Genomic DNA, 19,746 nt, shown 5'->3' on the forward strand with positions numbered 1-19,746 from the left:
TCTTGGAAGAATTTTCACAGGACTTTGCACATATGTCCATAAGCTTTTTGTTATTGATAATGCAAGTTTTTAGTGTTGAATCTAAAGAGGATATTACATTTTTAATATGATTCAACTCATTATTACCCACACAAGCATTGTTGTTAGAAGTAGAACATGCATGATCAATTTTGAAAGAATTAAGCTCTTTTCTTATGTTCTCAACTTCTAACATAGCATCACATTTAGCATGAAACAAATTAGTATTTTTTAATTTTATTTTTTCATTGTATTCTTTAATATTTATATTTTCATTTGCAATGAGATCAAACTTAGTAGCTAGTGTTTCATGAGAGGATTTTATTTTGACATGCTTGCTTTTTAAATTAATGTAACTACGTTGCAATTTCTTATAATCATGCATCAATAATTCATAGCCATGTGCGAGTTCATCAATAGTAAGATCATTTTCGTTATCGGACTCGCATACCTCACAAGGGCTATCGCCTAGTGATCGTGTGCATGATGAGGCTCCTTGTGAACTTAAGAGGGAACCGTCAAAGATCGTCGGATCGCCTCCAAGTTCCCTTGATGTGCTTCAAATAATTTCCAAATTGTATAAGCACTATCAAAATGAGCAGGTTCGTTAGAAATATATGGACCAAAAGCTTTATGCATAAATTCTAACACTAACTTGTTCATTGTGAACATTTTCTTATCATGTTTGCTCCACTTGGACTTCTCCGTAGTGGGCACAATATAAGCATTGTCAATAACTTCCCATAAATCCATATTTCTAGATTCAACAAAAATTTTGAATCTACAACACCATTGATCATAAGGGAAGTTACTGTATCTAGGAGCAGCATTTATGTCATAGCCTACACCGAACATATCTATCATATATGAGCAATCGAATTAAATAATATCAAAACAAGATTAGTAATAATATTAAAGCTTGGACCGTTAACTCAAGTTGGTTAAACCTTAAATCAAGAGCACCAAGCTCTGATACCAATTGAAAGTACCCTAGAGGGGGGTGAATAGGGTTATTGCTAATCTTATTAGATATTAATGTTAATTAAAACTTATTAACAAATTATTCTTGCAAAATAGATATATAATGAGATATGAGCAAGAATGAGCAATATAAATAATGGACAATGGCGAATAAAATAGACTAAGAACTAGACACGAATGGTACGCTAATGCAAACTCTAACACACAAGGATGATCATGGAGTTCGAACCTTCCGTCCTACGTCTCCGCTCCCCACTCCTAGGGAGAAATCCACTATCACAATTGGGTTTTCTACGCTCAACCGAATAACGTTTACACCTCATAATTTGATTTTCTAGTTCACCAAAAACTTTACAACACACACAATTATAATCACACTCTACACCCTCTAAGTATTGGTCTCTAGCCCGTGTTTTCCTCAAGTGTTTAGAATTACGACCTACCTCTAGGCATTACTACCAATACCACTCCTCTTGGGACAACACCGTCTCTCACCACAGACTCCTCTCGGTGTACAAGTGTGATACAACGTGTAACTCACAATAAAGCTCAATTACAATAAAATGTTCTCTATTTGGATGAGAACTCAATGTAAGCTTGATCTCACAAATCACAAACCCACAACCCAATATATGATATATGAAATGCTACAAGCTCAAATAGGGTGTGTGTGTGTGAGAGATAAAATGAGTATAAATAAAATCTAATTCAATTAGCAAACTAGCAATAATAAGAATATAAAAATTAATAATAAAATTGCTAGAGAAAAGAGTTAGAAAACTTCTCTATGAACACAAAGAGATTGAAGAAGATTGAGGATGAATTCTTCAACTGAAAATACAAGCCTCCTCTTTGTAAATTCAAACTTAGAAACTTAAACAAACTCTAAAACACTTTAAACACCTCTTTAAAACCCTCTTCAAAAACTTAATTCTGATGAGAAGAATAAGGGTTTATATAGGAAGAAAAACCAAGGCACAAAACCCAAGCAAAACTAACAAAATGATAAAATAACAAAGGTTGGAAATATAACCGTTAGAGCTTTTTAGTCGACTGACGGGATGCATCAGTCGACTGATGAGCTGACCGTTGTAGTTATTTTCCAGCTCATCTGTCAACTGGCGATCTTTATCAGTCGACTGATGGATCATCAGTCGCTGGTCAGTTGACCGAAACAAAATAAAAACTATTTAATGATTACAGGCACTTACGTCAGTCGACTGATCATTTGACTAATGTCATCAGTCGACTGACCAGTCGACTAATAATAGAATATCAGCCTGAATCGATTTTTAAAATGAGTTTCAAAGCTCTATAAAAAATAGCAAATAAATTCCAAAAAATATAAAACTTTGGGAAAAGTTTATAATCATGAATATGAACATGTTAGAAAAAGAATTTTTAAATTTCTCTTACCATTTATGAAAACTCAGAAATATTCAAAAGTGCACAAATACATGTTTTTCAAATATGTTGATTTTGACATTTTAGCTCAAATCAAGTTCTAAAAACTTGTGTAATGTTTTTATGGATATAATAAAAGATGTTAGCATAGTTTGTATAGTCCAAAACATATTTGAAAGTATTTTGCATAAAAATACCTATTTTCATAAAAATTCACAAATGTAATGTGTGTGTGTATTTGAGCATATAGAATTAACACACATTATATAATCCTATACTAAGTATATCAGAAAAGAATCTTCTAAATCTTGGACTTGGATTGATTTGACTTGATATGCATAGCTTCAATATATCATGTTTAGCTCAATTTCCTGTATATACTAAACAATACAAAACAAAATACTGAAAACAATATTAGTTGTAAATTATTTATAAAATCATTATCAAAACAAGAGGACCCAACATTTATTAGCAAGATATAGTTTGTCAACTACAAGAAGACATTGGACAATCTTAGAGGTACAATGGATATGGGTTTATACTATTCTCATTTGTCCAAATCAGAGTTGGTAGGATATGCAAATGTAGGTTATTTGTCTGGTCCTCATAATGGATGGTCACAAAAGAGTTATGTCTTCATATATGATGGTACTGCTATATCTTGGCGTTCTACCAAGCAAACAATTGCGGCTACATCATCTAATCATGCAGAAATTCTGGCAATTCATGAAGCAAGCTGAGAGTATGTCCGGCTCAGATCAATAATCCAACACATTTAGAAGACATGTTGGTTGTCCTCTCAAATAGAGGTGCCAACAATTTTTTATAAGGATAATACAACATGTATAGCTCAATTGAAGACGGGCTATATCAAAGGTGACAGAACAAAACACATATCTCCAAAGTTCTTCTTTACTCGTGACCTTCAAGAGTATGGTGCTATTGATATTCAACAAGTTCAATCTAGTGATAATCTCGCCGATTTATTCACGAAGGCACTGCCTACAAAGAGATTCAGGGAACTAGTCTACAAAATTGGACTATGACGGTTCAAGGACCTTGAGTGATGATCTTACAGGATAGGGATAATGTAGATGGGAGAGTAAGTATTATATTTTTTCCCTTTTCTTTCTAGCTAGCAAAGTATTACCTCAAATGATGGATGAGAATAATGTACTCTTTTTTCCTTCACTAGGGTTTTTTCCATAGGGTTTTACCTAGTAAGATTTTAATGAGGCATATTCTTGGTTGAATAAATGGACATCCATGGGATGTCCATTAGTATTCCAAGAAGTTACAGTAGTACTAATTGTAGATGTCTATTGACATTCCCAAGTAAATTCTCATAAATATGATGCATGTAATATCTCGCTTTCATATGTCTATAAGAAGATGGCATGAGATTGTATTTGTAAGTGAAGAAAAAAAAAGAATTGAAGGATTGGGTGCTCATTGTCTTCTCTCTATTCTCTTTACTAATATTGCTATCCATTAGCTTTATAACATACATAAGTTTTTCCTTTCTTTTATAACAGAGATCAAACAGAAATACAATAACTCTTTTTCATGATTTATTTCCTTCTTTCACATGCATTATAGCCATGTTTTGATATTATACTAAAAGTAAGGGGTGATTATTAATAGACTGCCTTCAAATTTGACAACTTATAAGAAAACCCCGTAATATTGTTATTTATTCTTGACAACAAAAGCAACCTAGCTATTAAAACACATTTGCTACTTCCTCTTCAAACTATTGCGAAACTCATCTCCTCGCTTTTCACATCAAACCCACATAATTACCATGACTAGTGACGAAGAAAAAAACAATGTGTTAACACGCAAAGTAGAATAAGATAATTTCTTCCAACCCTTTAGTTTTTTAACGGCCATCAATTCTTTCATAGATGTCCAGTTTGTACTATGCATACATACAATGTGTTAACACGCACACATCAATCGTTCACCTCCTGTTTATATTTCCCACTTTTTGCAAATGCGAGCAGCACACGGGTCCGCAAAGGACGAGCATCATTTGATCCGCGTCCCGTCAAACATTAGGGGTACTCCTTTGAATTATTTGCGTGAATATTGTTAGAACGTTATTTAGCAAGTTGTTTATGCAATATCTATTGTTTATTTAATAATAAATTCTTATTTGCTACTAATATCTTAGTAAAGTAATATATTTCAGGTATAAATAGGTACGATGGTTCAAAATGTTGTAAAAATTAATATGAGCGTTGATATCAGCATTTGAATTATCGATGGTCAAGAGGCACCATTGATGGTCAAGCAAATCAACGATGAACTATAGAAAAGAATCAGAGAAAATAGAAGCAATCGGATCATCAATGGTCTACAGTCGATTATTGATGATCACAAGGACCATCAATGGACTACAGTCAGTAATCAGAGAAATTCAAAAATCAGAATTTGTACAATCAATGGACTATAGTCAACCAATAATTATCATAAATGGACCATCGATGATCGTGACCAACCATCAATGTTCATGGCATGTTTTAGTAGATTTTTAGATTTAGTCTCAATCATTCGTTGATTGATTTGATCTCCTATTAAAAGTCTGATTAAAGTATCTCTTTCCTATGTTATCAACGCCTATATAAGTGGAGTTGAAGATTATATTTGAAGAAGAGACAATAAGAATAGAGAGACAATTACATAAAAAAGAGAGATCTTTTTCTAGGGTTTGAGAGTGAGAATTGAACAAATCCTCTGAGTCTCGTCCAATTTCTTCTCGGTGTGCTTTTCATCAGAGTTTGATTCAGCAAAATAAGTGCTCTACGCTTACAACACTACACCATTTTTTTATGAAACTTCATCTATATTGATTTGGAGAACGGTTTGATAAAAAGATGTAAGGTTATTCTTTGTTATTTATTTATTTTGGGTTTGTTGTATTTTAAACTTGTGAGTTTGACAGCGTACTCACCCCAGGTAATTGAGGGTTGGCATATTCAAGCTATATTAATTGAGGATTTAGCTAGCTAAGGCTAGGTTTTTTCTGGTCATTGTGAAGAGTTAGATTAGATAACTGTATCGGGTGGATTCCAGGGTGCGGTCTTAAAAACCTATAAAATGGAGGTGTGATTTGGGTGAACTCTCATCATAGTAAAGAAGACCATTCACGAGAAGGAAGAGTGGACATAAGGTTTTGATCCGAACCACTATAAAAATCTCATGTGTTCTGATGTTGGTCTGCTTTTAGTTTTTCACTATTTTATTACCACTACTTATTCTGAGTTAGTCGAAAAAATGTAGCAACCTTAACCCCCCCCCCCCCCCTCCTCCTCCTCCTCCTCCTCCCTCCTCCTCTTAGCTGCATCCAGTTCTAACAAATATGATCTACTAACTAGGCTAGCTACGTACATATATAATATATGGCTAGTTGAGAACAGGCCTTGGTAGCATCACTTAACTGCCAAATAGACCCCTTGTAGTTTTTTTTACGATAAACACCTTGCAGTAATTTTTTTTATTTTTAAAATTATTAAAAAGATTTGAACAAACTGGTAGACCCCCTATAGTTCTATTGGTGATAATAGAGCCTCAATTGCTAAATTCTTTTTGACTTTTAGCATTTGGTTTGGTAGGAGGGGAGGTAGAGTGAGGAAGGCATAAAACATAAAATCTTCTTTGATAGAGAGTTTTAGAGAGGCATGTAGAGTTAGGAAGGGAAGGTGAGGGAAGGGATTTCATAAAATGAACTAGAAAGTTAGAGACAGAAGAATTCTTTTAAGTTGAGAAGATAGGAAAAGAGAGAGAAAATGAACTACAAAAACATGCACGTCCTCTATTCTCCCTTCCAACTAAATATGAAGGCTTAAAGGAATGTTCATCTCTCTACCTCATTGCACTTCCCCTCACCTCGCCTTCAACCGTCAAACCCCTACAAAACCAGGCGGAAGGGAAATTACATTTCCCTTCATTATTCGAACTTTATGTTTTCTTTCCTTCATTTCTGTCAACTATCCTTACTTTTTTCTTGCTATATTTAGTAAGAGCCCATTTTTCCACTACCCTCCCATATTGATATTATTTTCATGGAGTTTTACTTGTTAATACATGACAGATTTGGATCATATTGCACATCTATATGGTATGATCTAAACCACAAAACTTGAATAACTTTGATGTAGAACGCTTAACTGACAATTAATTTCATGGGGGATGCAGACAATATTCACGAACTAAATATAGATTTATACGTATTATTGACCTCCGCAAAGAACAATATATCTTTTCATTAATAAAATTACTCTTCCAATATTTTCTTCGTGGATTTGAAGTTCTTCGTGGATTCGAAGATTATTCTTTGTGGATTCAGATAACACCCTTGGTAAATTCCGAGGTTATCACTTCCGTACCGTGTCAAACTTTGATAATGATGTCGATGAAGTTGTAGAGAAAAGATTTTTTTTCCCCTTTCGTTTTTCTTTCTGAAAGTTGACTTCTCATCATAGCTAAGCAGGCTCTAGTGATCTATCTAGTCATAACAGAAACTAACGTTAAAGGATAGGGTGGTCTCAACCAAAGACTCTCAATGTTCAAGTAAGTGTCCTGAAGATAGATATCTCAATTAAAAGATTTGAATATTAGAAGTTACATAGCATGAAGGTAATATAGAACATCATTGTTCATTTTAGTCATCCATAAGGAAGAAAAGTAGTTGCAGGGAGTCCATCTGTGAGGTGATAATTGTTGACCAATAATTAATTTATTGAGTCTTTTTAGCCATCCATCTACTCTTTTACAACGAATTTATACCAGCCCTTAATTCATAAGGGAAATGTGGATTACGGCAATTGGGGTTAATTTTAGAAAATCCTTATCAACTATGGGGCTTCTCTGCTATTTTAATAATACCATCAAAAGTTTAAATTTATAAAAAATTACCCTAAAATTTTAAAAAATATATTGACAGATTAAAATTTAACATCATTATGTAAATTAAGGTAATTACATATAATTTTACTCATAAGCTGGAGTATTAAAAATACAAAAGTGGCATTAATTGATAGAAATTAAATCACTTAAAATTGATAAAAGACTATAATATAACAACTTAGCATTAATTAATTATAGGTTATAAACATTATTCTCTTACGTTAATAATATTCACAGAGTTAAAAATGCAATGAGTTATGTATGGAGAAACTATTAAAAAGTTTAGATGTATAGTTTGAAAGAATCAAGCAGATTTCATAAAATATGACTAAACTCCCCTTAACTGTGGGTTGTAGGTACCCCCCACCCACCCCCCACCCCCAAACCAACATTGAAATATGACTAAACTCCCTTCAAATTTGAATGTGTTCTGAGTAACCACCCCCCCACCCCCCCCCCCCCCCCCCACCCCCAAACCAACATTTGAAATATGACTAAACTCCCTCAAATTTGAATGTGTTCTAGGTAAACCCCCCCCCCCCCCCCCAACATTTAAAAATATGCTAAACTCCCATTAACTCTGTGTTGTCTCACAAAGCCCCCTTTATCTTTCTAATTTTTTAAATAACCCCCTAATATTATTAATTTAATACATGTAACAACTAAATTACCCTTCGCTGAAAAAAATCATGTGAACCTAGCAATGAAGTTGGAGGAATAAGAAGATAAATCATATTATGAAAGGGGAGGGGGGTTGTCTACAACAACTTCACAATGGAGGCGTATTTTCTGAAGTTAAAACAGTTGAATATATGAGTTTTCTAAAATGACCCACATAGCTGAGGGGGTTCACCTACAATAACTCTATAATTGAGGGATATTTTCTAAAGTTAAAATAGTTGAGGGAGGGGGTATTCTGTAATGGCCCCCATAGTTGAGGGGGAGCTTGAAAGTTAACCCTTTTTATCAAAATGAAAATTCAGAACCGATAAATGTTAATAAAATAGTTGAACTTTCAAAAGTTCGTACTCAACTTACGAGCAAGGAGTATTGTCTCCAATTTAACCCCAAGACAATAAAAATATGTCCAGGTAACTAACTGGAGCACGTCAACATCACAGGCGTCCAGGTCGTATCCATATCGAATCTTTTATGAATAGAGATCCAATGGTAAAGGAGAAAAGTGAGAAAAGAAGAGGGACGATCTCTTTCTCTCTCTAGAAATGATGGATTGCTGCCTGCTCACATGTTTTGAGAGAGAGAGAGAGAGACACTGCGTGTCGCTCTGAGCTCTTGATCTCTGATCAGCTCTTTTCACTTCCACCATTAATCCCAAACTCGCCCCGCGAGGATCGCGGGCTGGCTGTCACTGATGAGACCAAGGACATTTGTCTTGTCTGGATATTAGGCCCCCGGCCCATTTATCTGGCCCTACATGGCCCTTGTAGTGGTGGGCTCCCACACGTGTGCCTGCCTGTTCACGTCGCTCTGTCCTTTTGATGCCGAATATATTTAAGGTTGCTTAGAGTCGTGGTTATGATCATGACACTAGATCGTTAGGCCCTGGTTCTCCCATCACCTCCTCACTTTGGAGACAGAAACCGGAGGAAAATGAACGATGTAGTGGTCATATCTATGGTGTGTACATGCCTGTTTGGTAAAACGTCAAAAATTCAATTTGCACCAGTTTCCTTTCTAATTTGGTTTTAGTTTGTACCAGTTGCTCAAAAGCAAAAGCACTCGAAACTAAGAATTGGAACAATTCTAAACTAGTCAACTAAAACAATTTAGGGGTTTTTTTTGGCTTCCAAAAAATGGGCTAATATTAGCTCATTTTTTTCAAACAAAAAAGCACTCAAAACTAGGCCAGATTCAATACCGACCCAGTTTTGAAGATTTATCAAATACACTCTTATACTTTCTTTCCTTTTATATGAAAACCTGTCCAAAAATAAATATTTCTAATATAGGATTTTACCACTAGTAGAAAACTTAGCATCCTAGACGGAATATCCTAGACGAAAATATTTCCGTCTAGGATGATGATGGTATCGACGGAAAATATCCGTCTACGATATTCCGTCTAGGATGAAGCATCCTAGACGAAAATTTTCGTCTAGAATACATCCTAGACGGAAATTTTTGTCTAGGATGTAATCTAAACAGAAAATTTTTATCTATTTAAAAAAAAACATGGGTCCCTCCTTCCTAGACGGAAATTTCCGTCTAGGATGTATTCTAGCAGAAATTTTCATCTAGGATACTTTGGCTCATTTAAAAAAAATTAACCCATCAAATTTATCTCTCTACCCCCTCGACAGCCTCCTCCGCAGATCTCGCCGCCACCACAGTATGGCCAGCCGCCCCCTCCCCACGGCACCCTCCACATCCATCAACAACCTCCTCCTTAAGTCTCGCTGTTTTCGTCGAAAGTCACCTTCATTATCGATTTCATTATAACTTTAATCGTTTACAACGAATTCAAATAACGAAAATAAAAATTACAACCCTCTTGAAAATAAACACAAGAATCGTTTATCGGTTCTTGCTTGCGTGGGTTCTTGGCTGGTGATGGGGACGTTGATATCCGTGGACTACCAAGCGATCAGATCAGATCCAGAGCTTCATTGATTCGCGAAGGAATCAAGAAGCCGAAGTAATTATCTCGGCAACAACGAGATAATTACTCTTCTCGAGATCACCGTAACGGGGTAATCTCAAGGGAATAACACGAGAACTACAGATCTGACGAACTCCTCTTCTTCGTGCTGACGAACTCGCTCCGATCTCTCCCTCTCTTCTAAAATTCATGCTCCTTCAGTCTTCAGTTCGGCAGGGCTTCGCCAACGCTCGAGAATTCTAGATCTGAAAAAATAAAGGCCCTAAGGCTGTATTTATAGGCTTTGGGACCCCTGTTTTCGGATAAGAACGGCCGATTCCCTCTTATTCTCAGTTGTAACCACTTAACCACGTTCTTGGATGATATCAGATCAGTTAAAACAAATCTAGGCGGTTAACGATCAAAAAACAGCTTTAAACTGCCAAAATCAGCTTTTTTGGGTTGTAGACACACGTTGGTGTCTCGGCCTGGCCGAGACACCTTTGGGTGTCTTGGTTTGGCTCAGGGCTTAGTTTCGTGTATTCCGTCTGTTTTTGTCGTATCTTTGCCGTCCGAACTCAGAATTACGTGGTTCAAGATGCGTTGTAAAGACGATGAGGAGATATACGAGCTTCCATGATTGAATCACATGTGGAGTAAATAGGATACGAGGGGCGTTTCGTCTTTCTTAAGTGACGCGGAGCTCCCGATCAGTTCATGTTTCCGTTATTCCAAAGTTTCGTCGTTTCGCATGGTCCGTCGACTCACTTCATGTGTTTGTCATCGTCAAATGAGCTTCTGTGACTCGAATAGCAACTTTTATCGTCTTCTCTCTGTCTTGACCTACCTACGAGGACCTATAGGTAATTTTTGACGCCTACAGATACCCCCTCCAAAGTATTTCAGTCTCGTTTTTTTTATAGATGAGCCTATAATACTTTAGATATGATCGGTAAAACCTTCAGTCAGTGTAAAAGACCTGTGGTTAGCTTTGATTCTTGACTCCTTCGATTTTCAATCTATTCGATATTTTGACGAATAGCTGAAGTTCTCCCAGCGCTGCGTTTATCGTCTGGCCATCGTCGAAGTCTTGAATCAAAACTGGTGAGTTGATTTTGGCTCGTGTCGTTGAATTGACTTTGAACTGACCATCTCCAACATAATATATTGACTTGCATTGACTTTTATCGCAACGTATTGACTAGCGTTGACCTAGGGTTACGCGTTGACCGGCATTAACCTAGGATTTCGGATCGCCCGACGTTGACTTTTTCATCATAACGTGTTGACTGGCGTTGACCTAGGGTTACGCGTTGACTGGCATTGATCTAGGGTTTCGGATCACCCGGCTTTATTTGGTGTTGATTTTCATCAGAATAATCAATCACCGATGAAAATAGGCGAAAGAAGGTCATGATAAACACCTGGGAGCCTGGCCTGGGCTAAGACACCCGTGGGTGTCTTGGCCCATTGGCCGAGACACTCCCCTTCTCTTTTTGTTGTTGTTTTGTTGTTTCCTTGTGTACTTTCACTTCCTTCTCTTTCCAAAATTTCAAAAGGAATTCTTTTCCCCCCCAAACTCCTTCTTCTTCCTCCTCTTACCAAAACCCATTATTTCTTTTCTTCAAGAACTCTTAACCCATTAAAATTCTTGCCTTTAAAACCTCTCCATCCTTCAAAAGAAATTCGGATTTTTATTCTTCTTATTGGGCGAAATTTGTCTCCTCTCAAAGCTAGGGTTTTTTTTGCATCCTCAAGCTCAAGACTTGGACTTTTGAGTTGGGTTTTCAAGCTTCTGTTGGCCTTCTTGTTTTGATGATATTTAACAAATAATTTATTTCTAATGTTATTTGTCTAGTGTTTGTATAATTCTATTTATTATAGACAAACAACATGTTGGAGGATGGATGGAATCGAGCATTCACGATCATATCAAATGGAGGTTGACGGAATTGTAGAGTGAAGCCTATGCAATTCAAATTGAAGATCCAAGTTCTAGCTTCATCCGCAAGTAAACCAAGTTGAGCTTCATCGAAGATCTATCAAGCTTTGGTATATTTAGTTTAGGTTTTATATTATGTGTGTTAGTACTTTAATCTCAATCATATATACACACACATATTTAGTTTATATATATATATATATATATATATATATATATATATAGTTATATATATATATATATAGTTATATATATATATAGATATATATATACACAAGTTTTGGTTTATGGACTTAACAATCATTGTATACATATTTCATTAAGTCTATAAAATTATTTCATAGGATTTTAAAATATTGTTTATGTCAAAACATCAAATTTCATGTATATCACATTTTCATATTTTGGACACACTTGCAAAATACATGAGATTTCACAAATGGGAAACTCAATTTGAGAAATTCTTTTTCTAACATGTTCAATTTCATGTTTATAAATGTTTCCCAAAGTTTTATCAATTTTGGAATTAATTTGTTATATTTATTTGAATTTACAAAATCAAGTTTTTAATAATCTCATGTTCGTGCACATGTTCGTGCATGTTTTTGTAAATCTAATGCGTTTTTACAATTGGGAAATGCGATTTGAAAATTTTATTTGTTTACATGTTTATTATTATATATACAAATATTTCCCCAAGTTTTACTAATTTTGGAGTTGTTTTGTTATTTTTAATTGAATTTACAAAACCGAGTTTTTCTGCAGTTTTTTTCAGAAACTATATATCTGTGTTTAAACATTTATTTCTCTCAACTGGGAAGTGATATTTAAGAAATTCTTTCTCTAACATGTTTATCTACATGTCTAAAACCTTCCTCAAAATTTTATGATTTTTTGAATTGATTTATTATTTTTATTGATTTTACAAAGTCAGATACATAAAATTCCAGAATCTGTCAAAATCAGAAACTGTCCGTGAACAGTGCGGTCGACCGCTACAGTCGATCGCGCTACAGTGTGGTCGACTGCCATGGTCGACCATCTACAGTTTAGAGAGTAGTTTTGTAGTTTTATTTCTCGCGGTCGACCGTCGAAGTTACCGTTGCACAGTAACGATAACTTGTCGATTTTTGTTTTTTAGTGGGTTTTTGGGGTTTTTTGGGTTGTTTTCTTCTTCCCTATATATACCCTTTTGCCATAACTATTTTCTACAACCAAGAGAAGTTTTAAACAAGTTTTTATAAGGGTTTAAGTTTGTTTAAGTGTTTGTTTACAAAATTGGGTTTGTGAAGATTGTTTCACAAGAAGAGGAGATCAACTTGGGTTTGAGCTTTTAATTTCACATCTCCATCTCTCTTGTTCTAGAGAAGTTTTTCTAAACTCAATTCTAGCTTTGCATTTATATTTATCATTGGTTATTATCTTCATTAAGCTAGATTTATATTGAGTTTACATTTGATTTTGTTGTTTCTCATTATTTGCACACACAACCATTGAGCTTTAGTATTTTACACGTATTGTATATTTGGGTTGTGGGGAGTGTATCATTGAGAGTGAGCTACATTGTGTTCTTATTCATTATAGAGAACAAAACATTATATTTGAACTTATATTACGAGTATCACTTGTAATACACTTGTACACCGAGAGTAGTGTGTGGTGAGAGATGGGGTCAAATCCAATAGGAGTGGCGTCGGTTGACGAACCTAGAGAGAGGTTGCATCCGAGCAGTTGAGGAGGAGGATACGGACTAGGCCAACACTTAGAGGGTGTAGAGTATGATTACAAGTGTGTACTTGTAAAGTTTCCGGTTAGCTAGAAAACCGAGTGTGAGGTGTAAACGTTATTCGGATAAGCATAGAAAACCCGGTTGTGATAGTGAAGATCTCCTCGAGGTAAGGAGTAAAGACGAAGGTCAAGTGGTTAGACCGAACTCGGTGATCATATCGTTTTGTTTGTGATTGCATTGGCGTACCTATCCTTGTATTCATATCTTATATCGTCTTTGTGTATTACTCTTCATATTAACCTATCACATTTGTAGATTGTTTATTTTTCCCTTGTATTAGTTTATATATCCTTGCATATAATTTACCATATATCTCATTACTAGGATATTTCTATTTGGTTATATTGCTCATTCTTGCTTATAACATATTGTATATCTATCTTGCAAGAATAACTTATTAACTAGTTTTTTTAATTGGTATTAAATCAGATTAGATTAACATAAGATCCTAATCACCCCCCTCTAGGGTCTAACAACTTCTTGGTTTGGATAGCTTCTCTTCAAGAGCTCTCTTTTTATTCTTGTAATGAGGGTATGTAATGCAAAGATTAAATCTTGATGATGGGTTTTGAAAGTGGCCAAAGGGGGGGGGGGGGGGGGGTTTATGCAAGAACGAGGCCAAAATTTTGGAGGACTTTTGTGTAAAATAGGACTAAAATTTTGAGGGGCTTTTATGCAAAAGTGGACTAAAATTTTGGGACTTGGATTGTATATCCATTTGGCCACAACTTTGAGGGGTATTTCATACAAAAAGACCATAAATGTTGATGGGTTTATTTGACAAAAGTGGTCGAAATTAGTTGGGGGCTTTTTTGCAAAGTGGTTGAAATTTTAGGTCTGAAATTTTTAAAGTTTGGACTACATACCCATAACCAAAAGTTTGAGAGGTGTATGTGCAAATTGGGCCAAAATTTGTAGCAGGTCTATTTGCAAAATTGGTCGAAATTTGTAGGGGGTTTATTTGCAAAATTGACTGAAATTGTGAGATATTGAGGACGATGGTTTTCCTTCCTCGATCATGGCCAAATTCAAATGTGTTCGTGGCTAAATTTTGAACTTGAATATGAGGGGTATTTTGGGTATTTCATCCAAAAGTTAATCATGAAGGTTTTAAATGCAATTTGAACCCATTGTTTGCATGCATAAAACTCATAGGTTTAATTAGACTTCAACTATAAAATCCTATTCTTTTTATAGGACTTTAGTTAAAGTTCATAATTTCCCTTTTAATTTTTGGGTACTTGGATTTATGATTATACCTGATCCGTTAATTTTTGTTGCAGGTTAACCATGTCTCCATGCTGACCGCGATTTCATAGGAGTCGCTCCTCTTTTTAGCATAGCGAGAGGGAGGCTCCCATAGCGTCCTCTTACGGGGGTGAGCTTTTATACTTTCTATATCCTCGTTTGACCCCTTTGTAGATCATTCGAGAAGAACCGACGTCCTCCTTCGTGGGGATTGAGGTTTCAAGATGATTTGTGGTTCTATCATGCCCTCGTTTGGCCCCTTCGTAGGTCATTCGGGAAGAACTGACGTCCTCCTTCACGGGGATAGAGGTTTTAAGATGATTTGTGGTTCTATCATGCCCTTGTTTGGCCCCTTCGTGGGTCATTCGGGAAGAACCAACGTCCTCCTTCGCGGGGATCGAGGTTTCAAATGACGTGTTTTGCCTGGCCAATTCACGTCTTCTAGCATATTGGGGCGATTTTGTGTTGTATTACACTGTGTGGGTCGCGGTACATTACCACGTTGCTTACGTGATGATGCATACTATTCTTCCGGTGTAGGACACCCGAAATCGTCTTGCCAATCACTCAATGAATGACTCTATCTCGCTAGCTTGTGAGATGAATTCAATCATTGTATAATTCATGAATAATTTTTCTAATTCCACATTTGTTTTGCTGCAGTTGAATTCCCCATGGACAGCCTGCCTCCTCACACTACTAGCAGTTGCAGTGGAGAGAGTTTTGCTTCTGTTGTCGATAGGCAGGCCATTAGTCCAACCCCTCAGTTTGATAAGAGTCGCTCCGAGGAGTTCTATCGCTTGATACGAGATGGGGGCCGCCGTTCACTGCTTCAGTTGATTACCGATGCCACCTTCACTGAAGACTCTACTTCCACTAGGGCTTTAGAGAAGCCTGATTATTTATTTGAAGACCATGTCGAGGATCCGGCTAAGTTGATTCTTGATGACGAGCATTGGTTGAATAATGATGAAGGACTCCTTCTATACATCCCTTCTATTCCCCGTCAGCATTCCCATGCTCATTTGGAGACATAGGCTGTGCGGCGACAGATGTTCTGGAATCTTACAGATGACCATGACCGAGTTCATTATGGATTTATTTCCCATCATAAGACCCCAGATTCTGATGGATATAATTATATTTGCGGCCCTCGACCAGGGATTCTGGGCCTTGATACTGCGCCACCAGACGAGGTGTCAGCAGCCACCCCTACTGTGAGGAATCGTTTGGCCAAGCTTGGGAGGAAGTTAGCTCCGACAGAGTTTAGATGTTTTGATTGGGCCTATTCACCACCTAAAAAGTGGTGGACTCGTATGACCAGTTATGTCTTGGAATGTTAGGAGAGTGATCTGAGAGGCAGTGGGTTGTATGCGCCCATACGAGCCACCATGTATGGATTCCCGGTCAACAGTCACCACTTCCTAGCGTTATTGGAGACATATATCCCTGACAGTAAAAATTTCTTGACTTGCAGTGGAGAGTTGGGGTTAGCTCTGCATGAGATGCACAAAGTTTCTGGTCTTCCGATAGGGGACTGTCCGTATCAGGAGTACTTTCCCTCAAACCTGCAGTTAGAGTGGCTGAAGAAAGATTCTCCAGGTATGTATGACACGTTTTGGGATCATACGTGTCATTATTATACATCCCTAATCAAAGTGAGCCCTCTAGCGAAGAGGAAGAGGTAGATCAGTTTGAAGCAGTTCGATGATTATTTATTCCAGCATTTGGAGAGCAGTTCGGGCGAGGCCGTTAGTGAGTTAGCCTCTTTGACACCTTCTGTCATCAATGAGTTAATAGAGAGGGCTGAAGCTCGTTCCTTTACTACCGATGGCACTGAGGGAGCTTTTCCTGTAGGGACCAAGTTTCGGACGTTCCTTTGTCACGCTTAGAAATCCATTCGACCCAGGACTCTGCTAGCGGGCTATCTCGTCCTCTGGTTGAAAAAGTGTGTCGTTCCATATCAGTTTTCTGATGCCTTGCCTATTGAGGTCCTCTTCCCCGTCGTCCAGCTAGCTTACGGGAAGAAGCTTTCTCTGCTTCCGGCGATGGTTATCGGCATTCATTATGGGCTTAGGTATTTGGTCGATGGTCTTAAACATATGGGTTCTGAACTGTCAACCGAGCTTCTTTCTATAAAGGTCAAGCTTCCGTATACATACCTGATGGCATAGCTCATTCTTCACCACCCTGATTTGATGTCGGCGCCTAGTACTGTTGATGCCTCCGTTCCTTTTGTACAGCTGTTAGAAAGGAGCAAGTGGTTTGGGAAGACATTCACTAATGTACAACGAGAGCTTCAAGTTCGTAAGAGCTGGGAGTTCTTCAAGTATTTTTCTCGCTTCTCAGACCGCTATGACGATGTGTTTATTGATGAGGAGAAACCAAGGGCTGGTCGGACTTCTCTTGACACTGGTTGCTTCCGTTGGTTGGTGAACATCCGTGTTGGATATCTCATTCTTCGGGTGAAGGGTCATTGCCATATAGAACCTTATCTTCCCTACCGTTTTGCTCCCCAGTTAGGTTATGACCAACTATATGTTTGGAACCCGAGCCGGAGCTTGAGGATCGAGGGGGCTTATTGACGGGGTCCGAGCATAGCTTTGGACTATGATGGGCTGCACTGGAGCCTATTTCGCTCTTCCTTCATCCAAGCGCAAACCATTACTCACTTTCCATAGCTGTAAGTGGCTTCTTTTTGCTAACGAGCTTCTAGATATGAAGAGCCTCTCAGAGTTGGAGGCTGAGCACTTGGTTTAAATTACCATCAAGACTGCTCGTAAGGCTGAGCTTTCGAAGAAGCAAGGGAAGAAACCTTCCAAACCCTCCCGTTCGAGCAGAGACAAGATGGAGGATGATAAAGAGCTCCTTCCTACTGATGATGAGGATGAAACTTCTGAGGAAGAACTTATGGACATGGATACTGATGGGGAAGAACCTAATACAGGTCTGTCAGACTCTTTCTTTTCAGAATTAATGGATCTGACATTTTCTTGTTGGCATCAATGCTATACCCTTTCTAGATCCTAACTGACTTTTCAAAAGCCAGAATGAAAGGTCTTATTTACTTATCCTAACAAGATGACTCTTGTCACTCCAGGTAGGATGATTGACGAGCACGAACCCCATATTTCTCATTATGCGAGATCACGGCCCAGTGCCGAGGCTCCTGCATAGGTTGAGATGCGTACTAAATCCACGCATGAACAACCTGCTAGTCGTGTCGGGGTTTGTCCTTCAAAGCGGAAGAAGACCGCTTATAAATCGCATATAGGTCAGCGGGCTCACGGAGCAGAGTTACGAGGTACTACTGGCGAAGAAGAAGGTAATACTATACTATCTTCACTACTTTAAAATAGTGCTCTTTTGGATTCCTTGAACCTAATCATGTTCCATGTTTCAGGAAGCCATGGCAGAGGTAAACTTCTGCATGACTCTGTATTCTCTGACCCTAGCCATTTAGATGGCTCGAGCTTCGTGCAGCAAATGTGCGATTTCATTCGTGATGAGCCTATGGATGTTGAAGTAAATAGAGATGCTGCGCAGGCTGATAGCGTTGAGCCGACGATCCTATGCTCAGGTATATCTAACATTGATAATACACTATTCGAGCAGCAGTTAAAGGAGTTAGGCAATTCAGAATTTGTTCCCCCTTTAATCACTTGTTAAAGGAGTTAGGCAATTCAGAATTTGTTCCCCCTTTAATCACTTCCGCGCTTCATTCTCTTTTAGATAAATTGAAGAACGGGCAATTCAGAATTTGTTCCCCCTTTAATCACTTCCGCGCTTCATTCTCTTTTAGATAAATTGAAGAACGCGGGTACGAATATTAGGGCAGAAGAGCCTTCTACCACTACCGCATGTAAATCTGAGTTCCTTTCTCTTTCTCCCATTTTTTGTATATATCCAACACTTAAACACTTATGCAGGTATCGTGCTAGAGAGGCCGGTTGAGGACGAGACTTTTCATGGTATGGGTCTTGGGGGATTCAGTGAACACATGTATGTCTCAGCACTGAGTTTCTCGGGATCCGACACTAGATTGCTAGTTGAGATGTTGGCGGAGCAGGCCACCAGAGAGGCTGTAGGACCATCCTTTGAGGGTGGTTTATCTGTAGGTATACATCTAATCTCTGACATTATAATTTATTAAAACTTTTATTTGACTGATAGGGAGTTTTAATCATAGGACCAACCACCGGGACTGATACGGCTATGATTTCTGGCAACCCTAGTCTAGCTGAGGGTGATGGATTTGCATGTATGCTTATAATCCCCTCCATCGTCATTATTTCCTTTGCCAAAATCTCTATTTGACTAATAAAGAATTATAATCATAGGACCGATCGTCATGACTGATACGGCTATGATTACAGAAATGACTGATAGGGTGGTTTATCTGTAGGTATGCACTGCTAGTTTGCCTGACGGTGGTGTCTCTTCTCCAGACCTAACGGGCATTACAGAATTACCTAGAGGGTTTGCCTGACGGTGGTGTCTCTTCTCCAGACCTAACGGGCATTACAGAATTACCTAGAGGGGTTGATACACCAGCGATGATCACACCTGCTACCATTCCTGAGTCTGCTGAGATTAGATTGACGGAGCCTATCATAGGACCTCAAACTGAAGGGACCTCTGTTGGTACTGGTACGCTCGTAATTCGCTCTGAATTTCCTCACTATATCCTAGAGTCTCTTACCCTTCTGCACCATTACTTGTAGGGTCTCCACTGTCTCCATATGAGCGTGTCCTAGCCCTTTTAGCCGATCCTAATCCTAACAAAGACATTTTCTGAGTGGATCTAGGTTATTTCGTCAACTTTTTTGACGGAATGATCGAGAAACTTCATCA

The sequence above is a fragment of the Asparagus officinalis genome, chromosome 7 (assembly GCF_001876935.1).
Source record: "Asparagus officinalis chromosome 7, Aspof.V1, whole genome shotgun sequence".
Classification (NCBI taxonomy): domain Eukaryota; kingdom Viridiplantae; phylum Streptophyta; class Magnoliopsida; order Asparagales; family Asparagaceae; genus Asparagus; species Asparagus officinalis.